Source organism: Sciurus carolinensis, chromosome 18, assembly GCF_902686445.1.
Source record: "Sciurus carolinensis chromosome 18, mSciCar1.2, whole genome shotgun sequence".
In the NCBI taxonomy this organism is placed as follows: Eukaryota; Metazoa; Chordata; class Mammalia; order Rodentia; family Sciuridae; genus Sciurus; species Sciurus carolinensis.
This window is the reverse complement of record NC_062230.1, coordinates 24,003,817-24,019,588: the sequence shown is the minus strand read 5'-3', so window position 1 is coordinate 24,019,588 and position 15,772 is coordinate 24,003,817. Positions and strand designations below refer to the sequence as shown.

At 49.3% G+C, this 15,772-nt stretch overlaps 1 protein-coding gene across 1 annotated transcript in view; it reads left to right on the top strand.

Moving 5' to 3' along the window:
• The window catches only part of Prkcb (protein kinase C beta), a 306,315-nt gene that overhangs the window by 280,622 nt on the left and 9,921 nt on the right, over window positions 1-15,772 (top strand).

The window sequence follows — 15,772 nt, the reverse complement described above, 5'->3', positions numbered from 1 at the left end:
GCAGGCCTGGTGACTTTATTACAGGTTGTAAAGCTACTGACTGAGGCTGAAGAGTGAGCATAAATATTGTCATTAAAACCCAGAGCTTAAGGGTCTCGGTGTTAAGATGAGGTGATAATGATAGCTACTTTGATGCTATAATTGTTAATTTCTTGAGCACTTATTATGTGCCAGGCACCCGATTAGGTGCTTCACACGCAGCAACCTAATTAAGTCCTCACCGCAGCCTACGGGGCGGGGGGAGCTGCCATTATTCCATGTCATGGAAGGGGAGATGGAGACTCAGAGAGGCTAATGGCCACTAAGCCAGTGTGTGATAAAGGGAAGATCCAGACCCTGGACACTGTGCCTCCGTTGGAGAACTCCCAGAATACCTGGGGCAAAGGGCAGTTTAAGAAAGTCTCCCAGGTGGCCGTCACAGCTGTCTAGTGCTCTACCCTACCCCCCTCGTTTCAAGTGGTTAGACTCACACTCACAGCGTCCCTCAGAAGCCTGGATACCTCTGGGACACTGGCATGGGAAGCCAGGTCTAAACGAATCAGCAGTTCCATTTTGTGGCTCTTCTAATAGTTGTGGACTTATATATTGATACCAAGTCAGCCCCCACCCCACCACACACACACACACACACACACAGAACTGCTGCCAGGGCTCCTCTCTTCGTAGAGCATCCTCCAAATGTTCACAGATGTTGGCTTAGGCTCTTGAATCCTGGGACATCCAGGCCGAATCTTGTCCCAGCCCCTCCCACCAGCATGTCCCCTGTGACCTCACTCCTAGGGGCCTGTGGTTCTCCAAGCCATCAATATCCTCCTTAAAATCCAGACATAGGGTTCCGCACAATATTCCTGACAGCGTTTGACCCTCAGTGAACAAAGCGAGTTGATCTCTTGATCATTCTAGAGCTGGTGAACTCGGACAGGTCAGTTGCCCTCTCTGATCCGCTCAGCCATCCTCTGTACCGTAGCAACAATGTTCCTCCATCACAGGATCCCGACGAGGCAGAAGCTCTCAGGACATGCCTGGTAAATAATTGGTGCTTCAGGACAGCTGACTGCCGTTAGTGATGTCACAGAGTAATTAATGTCTGGGGCCCAGGGGCTTTGAGGGCAGGGGAGTTGGGTCCTGCTGATGCTGTTCCTTAAGATTACATCTGTGTGTGCACTTGGGGTTGAGGACAGTCCTGCAGGTCCTCAGCAGGTTCATCACTTTTACTAAACCATTGGGAAAAAGACCCAAAGGTGACCTGGAAAAGAGCGGGAAGGTGGCCTCTCCGATATGGGTTTTTTGTGGCTGCTTTTGAGGTCTCAAAATGTGGACTCCTCCCCTTCCTCCCCTGACCACAGGAAAGATGCGGATGTTCCCCCCAGTGGACACCCGGGGCTCATTTTTGAGTCAGAGACTAGTGGTTTTCAAAGGGTGTTCCCTGGCCAGCAGCGTCCACAGCACCTGGAATGAGCTTTAGGAATGCGTTTCCAGGGCCTGGCCCGAGACCTCCTCAGTCACGATCTCTGGGAGCGGGGTCCGGGTGCTGTGCTTGACAGGCCCTCCGGGTGAGTAGCTGCAGGCTCCAGCCTCAGAAGCTTAGTGGTGGAAGGTCAGGCAGGGACACTGGGCAGGGCCAGAGCAAGGCCCAGAGAGAGTGGCCTCCCTAAAGGGAACCCACGGGGTCTCTTTCCAGTCTGGAAATAGAGTAATGGGTTCCAGGACGACCAGACTCTGACGCTCTTAGAGGCCAGGCAGGGACAGAAGGAAGAGGTGTAGGGGGTCAGGGGGAGGGTGGGGGCCAGGACAGGCTGGGGGGCAGGTGAGCCGCCAGGAGGCCCTGCTGGTATCCCCCTCAGGCAGCTGGCGCTGCCGGACACTGGCCCACACCAGGCCTCTACCTGGTGGTTTTCCTGAGAAGCTGGAAACCAGGACTCTTAGATGAAATCTCACTATTTCTTAATATATCAGCAGCACCTATTTAAAAATTAAACCTAGTTCAGGGTGAATGAAACACACCGAGGACCCAAATGTGGCCTGGGGACGGTTAGTTTGCCATCTCTGGGTTCGCGCTGTCTCCAATCAGGGTTACGTTGAGCCAGTGTCCAATGGTGCTGGTTATCGATGGCCGGAGTCCACTCTGGCTGAGGAACTACTGTGAATTCCCTGCCCAGGGATAATAGATAGGACAGGTCCGGCTCGTCCTTGGCTCATGGAAGACACTCATGCCAAGGCGGCTGTGATGATAGTCATAGTAATTGTCAACCTGATCTTCAGCTGTGCAGCGTTTGATATTTTCAACTGACGGATGTCCCAAAGTCCCTCCTGGGAGTTAACAAGGACTTTCAAAATACAGTAACCAGACTGAGCTATATAACCAGACTGGGCACGGTGCCGCACGCCTGTCATCCCAGTGGCTCGGGAGGCTGAGGCAGGAGGATCACAAGTTCAAAGCCAGCCTCGGCAACTTAGCAAGGCCCTCAGCAACTCAGCGAGACCCTGTTTCTAAATTCTAAATAAAATATTAAAAGATGGCCAGTGATGCAGCTCAGTGGTTAAACACCTCTGGGTTCAATCACCAGTACCAAAGAGAAAAAAGAAAAGGAAAATTTAGCTACCAGCTCTAAGGGGAAGCAGGCTCCACCCTTGATCCACTCAGGCTGAATTAGAAATACAAGCATCCCTCAGGGGATGATTGGTTTCAGGATCCTTGGCAGATACTGAAATCCATGGCTACTCAGTCCCTTCTGTAGAACGGCAGAGTATTTGCATATAACTCCTGCGCATCTTCCCATGGACTTTAAATCATCTCGCAATGACTTATAATACCCAATAAATGCAAATGCTATGTAAATAGTTGTTCTGCTATATCGTTTAGGGAATACCGACAAGAAAACGCGTCTGTGCATGTACAGTACAGATGCAATTTTTAAAAATCCTTTTTGCCCCACAGTTGGTTGACTCTGTGGGGCCTGTGGGTCTGGAGGGCTGGTTGTAATGACAGTGACAACACCCTCTCCCGTTTCAGGCCACCTGCTCCTGTGCCCTGTGCACTGCAGATGTGGGCCTCCCCCACCCCAGGATTTTATATCTCCCCTCCCCCTCCCCTCTTACCCGCCTGCCACTTCCGAAAGGCCTGTGTGCCTGTGGGATACTGGAAGGCACGCGTGTCTGTCAAGGTTCCTGATTCATGCGAGCTATTAAGTCAAGTGTGGGAGACAGAAAACAAGGGGCAATAACGGAGGATTATATTCAAACATCATTGAAGGGTGCTATTATTGGAGGTTCATTAAAATCACTCTAAATGGGTTTTTTTCAGTTGTTCTCAGTGCCATCTTTTATTGAGGCGAGGAGTTATTTGCAGAACATCGTTTGAACCCGTGCTGAAAGACATTAGCTTCGGTGTATTGTTGTAGGGTGCAAAGCAATTGTTTTTCAGATGTGATCTGCTGGTGTCAGTCTCTAGCTTCAACCCCGCCCCCCTGACGGCTTTTGGGTGCCCCAGGACAATATCCATCGCTCCTTGGTATACGTGGGTTTTGAAGTCTTCCAAGACTCGGTTCCTGTCCCCTCTGCGACTTCATCTCCAAGAACCGGCATTCCTAGGTCTTTCAGTGCCTCAAACACCCAGGGCCTTCTCTCTCCTGGATGGGCTTTGTTTGTGCGGAGCCTTCTGCCTGGGGTGCCCAGGACCCTTTCCCGTGCTCCCCACCTCCCCCTCTTGGTGCAATCCTGGTCCCCACATCAAATCAGTAGGCTGTCGCCTCCCCCAGGAGACTCCCTGATTCCCGAGGAGGGATCAGCTGTCCACAAACTCATCACGTGTTGTAGTGGTGTGTTCAGTAGATCGTCTGTCTTCTCCACTCCACGCTAAGATTGCGACCTTTTCCGTGTGGAATCCCAGTGCCTCGTCTGAGGTTTCGCCCATAATGGATGCTGGAGAATCTTTATGGAATGAATGAACAGCCATAAAGCGGGACGCGGTAATCCCGGCGCCATGAAGCATAGCGGTTCTTCAGAGATGCGTATTAGCCTGCAGGCTCTTGTTCTTATGTACAGCAGGGTGTCTCAAACAGATTGGTGGTTGTGTGTGTTACTTCCCTATTTACAAAGGGCTGTAATTTGGCTGCAGAATTGCACACGGTGGTGGCGACACGTGACCAGGCAGTGCATTCTGGGTAGAGCGTGCTGGCGAAGGGAGTGGGTGCAGAGGGAGCCTGCTGTCCCTCCAGGCACGGGCAGTCTAGTGCTGCAGGTGCCACGGTGCAGCCTGACAGAGCTTCTTAAACTTGGCCATGCACACAGGAGTCACCTGCGTGTCAGGTTCAAGTACTGACACTGGGTCAGCTGGTCTGCAGTGGGACCTGAGACTCTCCCTTTCTCACAAGCTGCTGGACCACAGACTCCACTCTGTGTAGCAGGAGAGAGAACAGGGTGCTACGGGGTGCAGCGGGCCATGGATCGAATGGTAGGTTCTGCTATTGTGGAAGAAAGATAAGCAGGGAGAGAGTTTGGGACAGCCAGGAGGGGAAGAGGGCAGCTTTAAATAAGATGGGTGATAAATGTCACTGAGAAAGTTACATTTCAGCAAATACAGGAAGAAGGTGAGAGAGGAAGCCGTGTATGTATCTAGGGGCGGGGATGGTTTGGAAGGTAGTCGCAGGTGCAAAGGCCCTGAGGCAGGAGTTTGCCTGGTACGTTCAAGGGAAAGCCAAGAGTTCAGGTGGCCGAGTGGGTAAGGGAGAGAGTAAAAGGAGATGAGACCAGAGAGGCCACAGGAGGGGCAGGAGGTACAGAGTGCTGAAAGATCTTGAGCAGAGAAATAGCCTGACAGCAGGTCTTAAAAGGATCCCTCTGAGTGCACAAGGGCAAGGTGGAGTCAGGGAGACTGGGTATGAGGCTGTTGCAGCAGTCCACGCGAAGAGTCCATGGGAACTTGGACAACATGGAACCTTCAGACAGCCCCCAGCCTGGGCTTATTGGGCCCCACCCAGCCCCTCTGTTGTTCCTGGCACCTTGTAGGAACTCAGTAACTGTCTTTGAGGCATGGAGGAACGGGTGACCGTGAACTCCTTCAGACCACATAACAGCTCCTCCAGTAGAAAACCTGAGCCCGAGCCAGGTCAGAGCAGGCTGTCCTCGTGAAACGGGCCGTCGGGAGACTCGTGAGGTCCAGAGCCCTGGCCTGCAGGGCTCAGAGCAGGTCATGGTTGTGCCTCAGGTTGGTTGCACTTCCCTCTGTGAAAATGAAGGATGGGGCAGCCTAGGAGGTTCTGGCATGAAGGGCTGTGACCAGGGTGTCCCCTCGTGTCTGGGAGACCCTGCTAGGAATTTTGCCGGGCTGCAGCAGACAGAGAGCATTGAAGCTATGCCGTTCGACAGGTTTGCCTATTTGATTGCAAAATGTGAGCCTGGGGAGCTGTAATGTCACAGGCTGGCACGCTTACGTCGGAAGTCCTGATGGACATGTTGGTGGCGCTCAGATATTGCCGTGAAATGCCTTAGTGGAGTCCTGTCGGCCTTCCTCTGAAAGGCTCCCCGTAGTGTCCCGATGCTGGGCTTGCGGTGGGGACGCCAGCTGCCCTGAGCAGGCCACCCTGGGGTCAGCTCACCCAGCAGGCGGTGCAGAGGGAGCAAGTCAGCAGGCCTCAGGGGCACTGGCTTCTCTACCGCCCCGGAGCCCTAAGTCTTGAGTGCCACATAGTGACCGGCCACTAGCAAACCCGGCTCTGTGACTCACCTAAATCTGTGCACTCTGAGCATCGCCTCTTCTAAAATCGGATCAGTCTCTGTCGATGCGCTCTGAGAAGTAGGCCCTCAGGAAACCGCCTTCCGGCCCCCCTCGCCCTGTCTCCTGAGCACCCACCCAGGCCCTCGGAGACCCACCGACTCACTCACTCCCGGCCTGTGAGATGGGCCTCACCCCGTACCCACGCCCATTCCAGTCCCTTCTGTCCTGGTGACCTCTTTTTATCTTCGCTTTCCATCGTGCCTATGAATTTTTGAGGCACCTGCACATCCAGAGAGGTTGTGAATCTTGTGGGCTAAAAGCACCAAGCCCCTCGTCCCTTCCACTTCTTTATTGGCCCCAAACATTTGGCACCTTTACGAAACGCCACATAGGTTCCTGGAGCATGTCCGACGGCCCGTGGCCTCTGAGAGTCTCAGGCCCGAACCGCTTCAAAAGTGGACTCGGGCTCACAGGGTTTGGTTTCTTGGTGATTCTGTCATCTGAAGGCATTGTTTATATAGCTGAGGTCAGAAACTTCGAGTGCTGCTTTAATGAGCTGCAATTCTGTCCATGTGACATTCTCCTCCAAACCCAATTGCCCTTTACACTGTATGAGTAAGTGTCTCTGTGTGCGTCCGAGGGTGTGTGTTTGATGTGCTGACATTTCTGAATTGAAGCCAGAAAGTATAACCTTTGTGTGTTTGCTATTAAAACTCCAAATTTAAGACTTAAGAGAGGGATCTAACTTTTACTGGATATGATTTATTCAAGCCTTGAACCCAACCCCCCCACCCCCCACCAAAGTAGCAGATACTCAAGAGAACAATACCTTTTTGAAAAATTGGGATTTAAACTAATTCTCATAAAAGCCTATGCTATTCAAACACATGGGAAAGGCGTTATTGATGTCTCGTCTGTGCCAGGCTCTGCTTTAAGTGCCTCCTAGGCATTACCTCATTTAATTCTCGTAGCTCAGTGACAGAGGTGTCCATTGTCACCACTTTAGAGATGAGGGGCGGAGCTTGGAAAGGTGAGGCATTTGCCCTAGATCTACGGGTGGCACTCAGGACTTGAACCCTGGACTCTGCCCTGACTAATATCCGTGGAGAGACCATTAGAGGAACTTTGAACCCCTGGAGCCCCGTGACTGTGCTAACGTGGGCCAGCCACGACGGAGCCAGGTAATGGTGTTTCTTACATCATGGAGTAAGACTGTGTAGTCTTGCCATTCAAACCCTCTAACATCTATTATAAAACATTACTAACAAGGAGCGAATTGACACCTTTTATAATTTACAGTCAGGATTGGAAAAGATGCAAAGCCCCACTTGTTCCTTAAGGCTGAGGGTGACAGACAGACATTGCTAAGCTTTGGAAGTGGGGCAGGGCAGCCTGGGGCGACGGGCTCAGCCAGGGGGACACGTTCTCCCCCTTAGTTCTGGAGGTTCTCTTACGTGTCCAGAGTCTGGCGTTTGCAGAGATCAATCCCATCACAAGGCTATTTTCAAATACTACTTACAAGTAGCCCAAAGTCGTTTAGGACCTGCAGCCTGGAAGCTGTCTGTCTGTCTGTCTCTTTCCATCTATCCACGGCCCTGCCCTCATGGAGAACCCATTTAAACTGCAGATCAAACCGGACTCCTTATAGATGGTTGGAATTGGCTGGTTCCTGGGCCAAGTAAAGTCCCTAAATCACTTGCCAGGTGCATGACATTGAGCTGTCCCCTGGAAGAGAAACCAACCATTTGAACTGAAATGGCAGAAGGGAAGGTCACACACTAACAGGGGGCAGTAAACTGTTAGGCTCCATCCGGCAGTAATGACTGAACATCATAGAAGTCAAGAATTGAAAGACTGAAAGTGCAGGTCAATCCTCATTCTCTAGGCGAGCAAGCAGAGGCCCAGAGGTTTGCCAGAGTGACTTAGGCAGGGACGTATCCGAACCAGGACAGAAAACTGGCCCTCCACTCAATGATGCAGGGCTTTCTTAACACCATTTACAGTTGTAACATGAAAAATGAGTCAGGCATTCTATTAAATTATTTACTTTTACTGGAAAGTAGAGCTCTACTCTATTTGGCTGATCTCATTTAATCCTTGCAAGCACACCAGGAGACAGGTGCTATTAGAACTTCCCCTGTACATACAAGGAAACGGACTCAGAGAGTCTAAGTAACTTGCCCACAGCCACACAGCTAGGAAGTCCGAGTGCCAATTTAAAGTCCCATTTCTTCGCCTCAAAGCCTATACTCTTGACTGCTGTCATGTTTCTTCTCTTATCTGTCCGAACTCATCCGCATTATTGGATGCAAAATGTTCTTGCTCCGATCTTGAGTTTAAAAACTTTCTTGTCAGGTGGTTATTCATGGAAGTCCAGTTTCTCAAATTCTGCTGTCAGCCCTGTCTAGAAAGCTCTTGGTGGGAGAACTTGAGAAAAATGAGAAAATGGATCCAGGGTGACTGGATCAAGCAGAATGAATGTGGACTAAGAGTTAAATGGACCCACGATTCAGCACCAGCTTTGCTGCCTAGCAGCCGAGTAAAGGTGGGCAATAGGGACCTTGAGCCTCCACAGAGGCAGGCTTTCAGATCTCAGCGGGGGCCTTCGCCTTCCCAGCCCGTCTCTCCCTGAGTCCCCTGAAGCCTATAAACCTTCTCTCACCACTAAAGTTCCAGTCCCTTTGGTCTCAGCTGATAACCCTGTCCCCTCAGTCGCTGGGGAAATTGAGGCCTGGAAAGCCCATGGGAGGGTGGCCCTCTCTGCATAGTCATCATGGCCCACCTGACCTCCTTCCCTCTGGTTTCTCCCCGAGCCCTCTCAACATAAGACTTGCCCTCCATCCCTGCGCTAGATCCCATCCTCCTCTCTCCCCGTGAGCATCTTCCTGTCCAGTCTCTCTACAGCTTCTGTCTGTCTGAACCAATCTCCTGTGGTTGCAAATAGGCTGGCTTATAAGGAAGGGGAAAAAGAAAAGAAAAAGAAAATGAGTGTTCGGATGTGGCTAGATCTATGGTCTCCGACAGGGCCCTAGGAATCCCTTTCTCTAGCTCTCTTGGGATTGCTTTCCTCGGCATTGACTTTATTCTTCATTCTTGGAAGACTTTCCTGAACACACAGCAACAATCAACTTCAATCCCATCATCTCAACAACTTCCACCAAAAAATAAAAAATAAAAAGCATCCTTTTCCTAAAATTTCCAGCCTCCTGGGACTTGGTCCTGTTGGAAGATACTGGGGTCTTGGGTTCAGCTTTAATTCCGTGTCATCAGGGGTGGACTGTGCTGGTGGGCAGAGCCTGGTCTCTGGACCCCTTTGCCCGGGGACTAGGTCTGTTCCTATCTAAAGCTGGCATCTCGAGAGAGGAGAAGAGATGGATCCTTTATTATTAAAGAAGAAGGAATGCCGCGGGCAGATGAAAACAGCAGCTGTCTGCTCTGCTCCTCCCAGCCGCTCCTTCGCACATAAACATTCCATCTGAAAGATCCTTTCCCTTCAACCTGGATCCCTCCTTCCCACTGCAAAGCCCCCTGCTCTGTCTTATTTTGCATACAGACAAACTTGGGAAGGAATTGCCAGTTCCTGCTCTTTCCACCCAACAACGGTGCCTGGTTCCGGTGCCATGTGGCATCTGCTGCCACCTTTCCCTTGTCATTTCTCCCTCTGAGTCATCATCCATCGACTTGAAAATCGCCTCCTCTCCTGGGGTCAGGCTATCTTTTGTGACCTCACCACACGATTTCCTACTTTGATCTTGCCTCCTTTAAACAAAAATCTGAAAAATAAAATATTCAAGCGGGATCAAAAGCGATGCAGTGAAATTCAGTCTTCCCTCTCCCTTGACCCCCAGCCAGATTTCTTGGTTCTCCCTCCACAGAGCCACCCACTGCTACCAGGTCCTTGAGCGCTGTTGTAGAGAGGACGTGTGTGAGCCCAGAAACACCCCAGGTCACATGCAAGGATGTCAGCGTTCTGGACCTTGCTTTACCCCTTTCTGTCCTGGCAATGATGCTTACCTTCACATCCGACGACTCCGTTCTTTGAACAGCTCCTGGTGTGTGTGGCTACAGTTGACCTCCCGTATCCCCGGGTTCCACATCCATGCATTCGACCAACCACGGATCAAAAGAAAAATCGCACCTGTACTGAACACGCACAGAATGTTTTTCTTGTCATTATCCCCTAGACAATACAGTGTAACAACTACTTACGCAGTATTTGCATTCGATTAGGTATTGTAAGTAGTCCTGAGATGATTTCAAGTGTTCAGGAGGATGCGAATCCTACCCCCTTTTATGTAATGGACCTCAGCATCCGTGGATTTTGGTATTTCAGGAGTCAAAAGATATTGCAGAGCAGCCCCCCATGGACACCGAGGGATGGCTGTGTATCCATCAGCTAAATTCAGAGTTCCTCCCTCCTTCTGAAGTCCCTCTGTCCCCTCATTTTTATGGCACTCTGCTCGATGATTTTCCTCGACCTCTTCAGCCACTCCTAAAGACAATTCCGACTCCACGATTACTTCCAATGATGACAGGATTCAGAGAGCTGAGTCCTGCCCATGACCCAGAAAAGGGAAAGAACAAGGCTCACTCCTTGTTTATGTGCAAGTACCGTTTCTCAAAAACAGCACCAAAGGCAGAACTTGAGAAACGATGACTCGGAGTGGTTGGCGAATCTGGAATCTGCTCCCAATGTCTTGCCGAGGGAGTGGAGCTGCAGAGGGCCGGCCCCGGCCGGGCACGCACCTCTCCGCCTGACCGCTACCTGGCGGCTCCAGGCCTGACCTCACCTGCAGTTCCCTCCCAACTCCGGTGAGGCTGGTGGGCGGTTTGGTGTTTGCTCAGGTTCCGAGTGGCAGATCCTCCTTCTGCTTGTGGCTGGGACAGACTCTCCCCGGTAGGTTGGGGTACAGAGTCTGCAGAGCCCCTCCCTGCAGGCACAGGCACCCATTGGGCCAGCTCTCAGTGGCCATGACCTCAGCAATGGACGTGCATTTACAAAACAGAACAAAACTTTAAAGTTTTAGTTACATTTCCAGTTTATTTTATTAATTAATTAATTTCTTTATTTACTTATTTATTTTTGGTACCAGGGATGGAACTCTGGGGCACTTGACCACTGAGCCACATCCCCAGCCCTATTTTGTATTTTATTTAGAGACAGGGTCTCATTGAATTGCTTAGCACCTTGCTTTTGCTGAGGCTGGCTTTGAACTCACGATCCTCCTGCCTTAGCCTCCTGAGCTGCTGGGATCACAGGCACGTGACATCATGCCCGGCTTACTTATTTATTTATTTACTTATTTACTTACTTATTTATTTTCTGGACCAGACTGTTGTTTCACCTCTCGAGATGGAAAAAAAAAATTATTAAGATTCTGAAGGGTTAAACAATAAAGGCAGGTCAAGGAGAAGGCACCGCTGCCTCGTTCTTGGGTGGGAGAGCCATTGCAGTGTAATAGCCAGCTGCAAAACAAAATGCATTTTTACATTTTCTAAATAATCAAAGGTCCCACCATCATGTTCCTGCAAGCTGGCTACAACTTTCACACACACAGCTTCACTGTAAGCTTGGTAGAAAGAACTGAACAGTGATGACCACTGACCTCAATATGCAGCGTGGACCTGACAGGAAATTCTGTTCACCATCATAGTACGATGGTGAAGCCATTAGTAATGAAGTCCTCGATTGGGATTCAGGAATGTTCTTCCAACACTGTGCCCTACGAGGGAGGTCCATCTGTCCATAACAGGAAATTGAGCTCTATTTGCCTGTATTTTTAGGCAACTTAGGTCACTTGCTTAAATGTGGTAGAAGTTAGGGCTGGTACTCAGGTCAACTTCACCAGGTAAGTCCATGCGGTGTGACCAGTTCTGTGTCCACAGGCAGTGAAATGCGGCAGAAAGCCCAGAGGCTTTGAAATGGAACCCACCGGTCTCAGAATCTTGGCTCTCCTTCTTGGCCCCATGTGGCCTAGAACAGATTCACTTTTCAAGTTACCTGTTAAGGGGAGGTAATCTTTTTTTCCTGCTTATCCCGTAGATTTGTGGGAATCAAATCTTTAAAATACATAGGCAAATAGAAGAGATAATGACTATTCTAGGGTGCATTTATTTGAAGCCAGCAACATGGGTTTGGGATGGATAGTGAAGAACAGATATGGGAAAAAATTCTGTTGATATAGAAAAAATGTTGACAGTGTATTTCATCTAGTTTGTTTTAGAAAGCAGGTTAAAAAACAAAGTAATGCATGAGGCCCTGGGTTTGATCCCCAGCATCACAAAGAGAGAGAGAGAGAGAGAGAGAGAGAGAGAGAGAGAGAGAAAGAGGACGGAAGAAAAAAAGAATGATTCCACATCTACTTAAAGAATAAAAAGCATCCACCCATCTCTCCAGTCATTCATGACACAGACCAAAGTGTTAACCTGATAAAGAGACTTGGTGAAGGAATTGCACAGGGTTTTATTTTTTCTTGGTGATTTTTAACAGCTTATTTGTTTCTGCAATAAGTGGAGAAGTCTCATAGAAGAGACTGAGTCTGTTGTCACATCAGGGATCAAATCAGATACTTAAACCCTCGAAACACGTTTCCATGGTGTCCAGCAAGGACTTTGTAGAGCTGTCAGGGGAAGAAAGAGAATGATACTTGAAAGCACTCAGCACAGTACTGGCTCATAGCAAGCACTTAGCATACATTACCCTCCATCCATTCGATAATAGAGTGCTTGCACTGGGTCTTGGAAATGCAGTAAGGAGAAAAAAGAGATGTAACTTTGCTTTCATGGAGATTTCAGCCTGGATGGGAATCTAGAATACAGATAGATAAGCAAAGAAATGAACATGTAATCATAGATTGAGATAGGTCAGGTATTTTATTTCTATAAAAGAAGTGAAGAGGATGTCCGATAGAGAATAACAGGTGAGGGGAATGAGGGATCTACCTTATTTTGGGGGGGACCCAGAACAGCTTCTGTGAGGAGGTGGCATTTAAACTCAGATCTGCAAGAAAACAAAACATCGTGTGTTATTTTAAAATGAAAATTAAGGGGGGAAAAAAAAAGGCAAAGCAAACTGGCTCTCCAACACGAAAGACCTCTGTCGCGCGGACTTCCTTCTGAATAGATGTAGAGATGAAGTATCCATGATTGCGGGAGCCTTCATTATTTGCTGCCAAAGGAGCCTTTCATCTTTCTCTTTTTTTTCTGCCAAAGGCCAGAGAATGTTGAATATTACCTGACTCTTTTCTCGAGAGAAAAGCCAGAGTCCACAAATGACTCTTTAAAATGATCAAATGTGTGGCAGGCCCGCGCTTCACGGGCGATTCTCACCGGGTGGATCCTGCCTGTGCTCAGCTGCAGGAAACTGCAAGGCAGAGAAGCAACACCACATTTCTTTGAATGCACACATTAAAAAAAAAGACTCATCTGTCTTTTTGCACACACTGTGTGGCTTAGATGTCTTTTTGCGTGACCTCGTCGTCTTGGTCTCCTGAGGACGCCCCAGGCTCTGGAGGCAGGCTGGCAGGTGGCTCCCCTGGGCCGTGAGCCTCCTGTTCTCAGACTCATGTGAAGCAGTCGGAGGCTGGACGGTTACCCTCTTCTCAGCATCTCGCCCCGTCTGTCTTTCCCTCTGATTTTTCCATAGGCTCTTTCCTAGGGAAGCAATCAATGTCTTTCCTTCAGGTCCCACTCTGACGTCACTTCCTCCTTGTGGTGTCCCTGGCCTTTCTTGGGTACCTCACTTCTGTGCTCAGTGGCAGCACCTACCACACAGTACCTACCGTGGCCGGTGCCTGTGTTGGTCTCCTTACTAGACCACAAGTGCCCTGAGGACGGGGACAGGGGCCCTCTTTCTAGCATGCTGCTAGACAGAGGATGTGCAGGACCTGAACGTGAACCTTCCTCCTTAGTACGCACAGGACAGCCACTTAGGAGACCCTGACTGAGAGTTTTTGTCAAAGACAAAACATGCTGACCAACCTCAGGCTGGTCTTGACTTTGACTCGATTTTCTCTTCTCTTTAGTTCTGTCTTTTCTTTCTCCCATGCTAATACTCTTCCACCTAAAATAGTTTTCCTAGGTGATTTTTTTCTTCTTAAAAAATAATAATAATACTTGATACTTAACATTTTCAACAATACGATCAGGAACAAAAGATAAAGGAGAAAATTAAAACCATCCATAACTCTTCTCATCCATGTGTGCCCGTATCATAGGCAAACAGATAGAATGTGTACGTTCGTGTATATAATTTATAGAATGGGAACATTATATACTCTTCGTAATTATATATCACTATGTCATTTAATATTCTTCTACATCTTCTTTTAATGTTTCAAAGTGTTTTGCATAGTAATACATCAAATAGATGTATCATTATTTATTTAACTGTTTTCCCCATTGGTTGAGAGTTGATTTTAAATCAGTTTTTTCTCTAATGATTCTTTGATGATCATCCTGTATCCTGCACCCAGGAGTACGGAGGTGGGGTCAGGACCAGCCTCCTGGAGGAAGTGACACCCTTCTGGAGACAGAGGGATGTGTGGGAGATAGCTGGGGGAGGGGGAAGAGGGGAGAGGACAGCCTATTTAAAGACTTGGAGGTGAGAGGTGTGTGAGTGTTGTAGGAACCAGATATACTTCTGTACAACTGGAGGGCGTCCCGGGCTGGTGGAGAGTGACCAGTGCCCAGGCCTAAGGGGCTCTGTAGACCTTTCTACAGAGTTGCGGGCTTTGGGCGACCGGCAGTCATTACAGATAAGAGCAGAGAAGATGATCTACAGTGCTTCCCCCCTTACCCATGATTTCAGTTAACTGTTGTCAACCGTGATGCTAAAATACAAAATGGAAAATTCCAGAAACGATTCATCAATTTTAAGCATTTTTTAATACAATATATTGTTATAATTGTTCTATTGGATGATTGTTAACTTACTACAGTGTCAAATTTGTAAATACATCATAGATAATACATGTGTAGGAGCAAACAGCATCTATAGGGTTTAGTACTCTGCTGGGGTTCCAGACATCTGCTGGGGGTCTTTGACGTATCCCCTGGGATATGAGGCGTACTACTGTATCCGGGTTGGCATTTTTGAAAGATCCCTGCTGGTGAGCAGACCCCCATTTGTTTGTTTATTTCTGCGGTGCGGGTTATGGAGACCAGGACCTCTGGCATAGGAAGCACATGTTCTAGCACAGAGCTCTGCCCTCAGCCCCTCCGTTGATAGCTCGTCTCAGAACTGTTATTAACAGAACAAAACAGAAATTAGAAGGAAGAGAAGAAACAGGAGCTCCCATGTAACTGCTCGCAGGGCGGCCTTTCTGTTGAGCCTCTGAGATTCAGAAGCACAAATCCACAAATTGGGTGCCCCCTACCCTCTCCATCCCTGGAAGAGGTGCCTGTGATTCAAATAACCCAGAGACCCCATTGGTGGACCCAGAGGATGAGGAGGTTGAATTTCCTTTCAGTAACTCAATGAGGCCAAAGTGTCCACCCAGGACGGTGGAGAGGTAGGTAGGCGTGGTCCACCCAGTGATTGTGATCAGATCCGGGCACGGAGCTGCCCATTCTCCAAGGACACAGCAGGCGGCAGAGTGGATCTGGGCTGAGCCTCCCGAGGGCTGACGTCTCCATTTAGGGATCGCTCCTGAAGCTAATGGGCAATGACAGCTCCATTTGAAAATCACAGAAACACTTACCGGGGAGGCTGTGGTCTGCCGGCCCTGTAAGCTGCTTATTAGCAGGGAAATCACGCTCCCGCTGTACGGTGCCCCTTTGGTTAACCCCTGTTCTTGCGACTCCGCGGTGCTATCTCACTTAAAGATTTCATTGTTCTCCCAGGCAGTGGGAGGGCAGGGAGGGGTGGGGGTGGGGGGGCGGCTGCGAAGCTGCCAGAAGCTGTTCCACCCTCTCCCATCACAGCCTCTGGGGAGGCCCAGACACATCAGCAGCCTTCTGGTGTAGATGGGAAATGCATGGTTTTTAAAGAAAAAAATGGCCCCTGAAGACTGTGTTTCAGCTAATAGGCTTCCCACGCTGGCTGGTTTGAGTCCC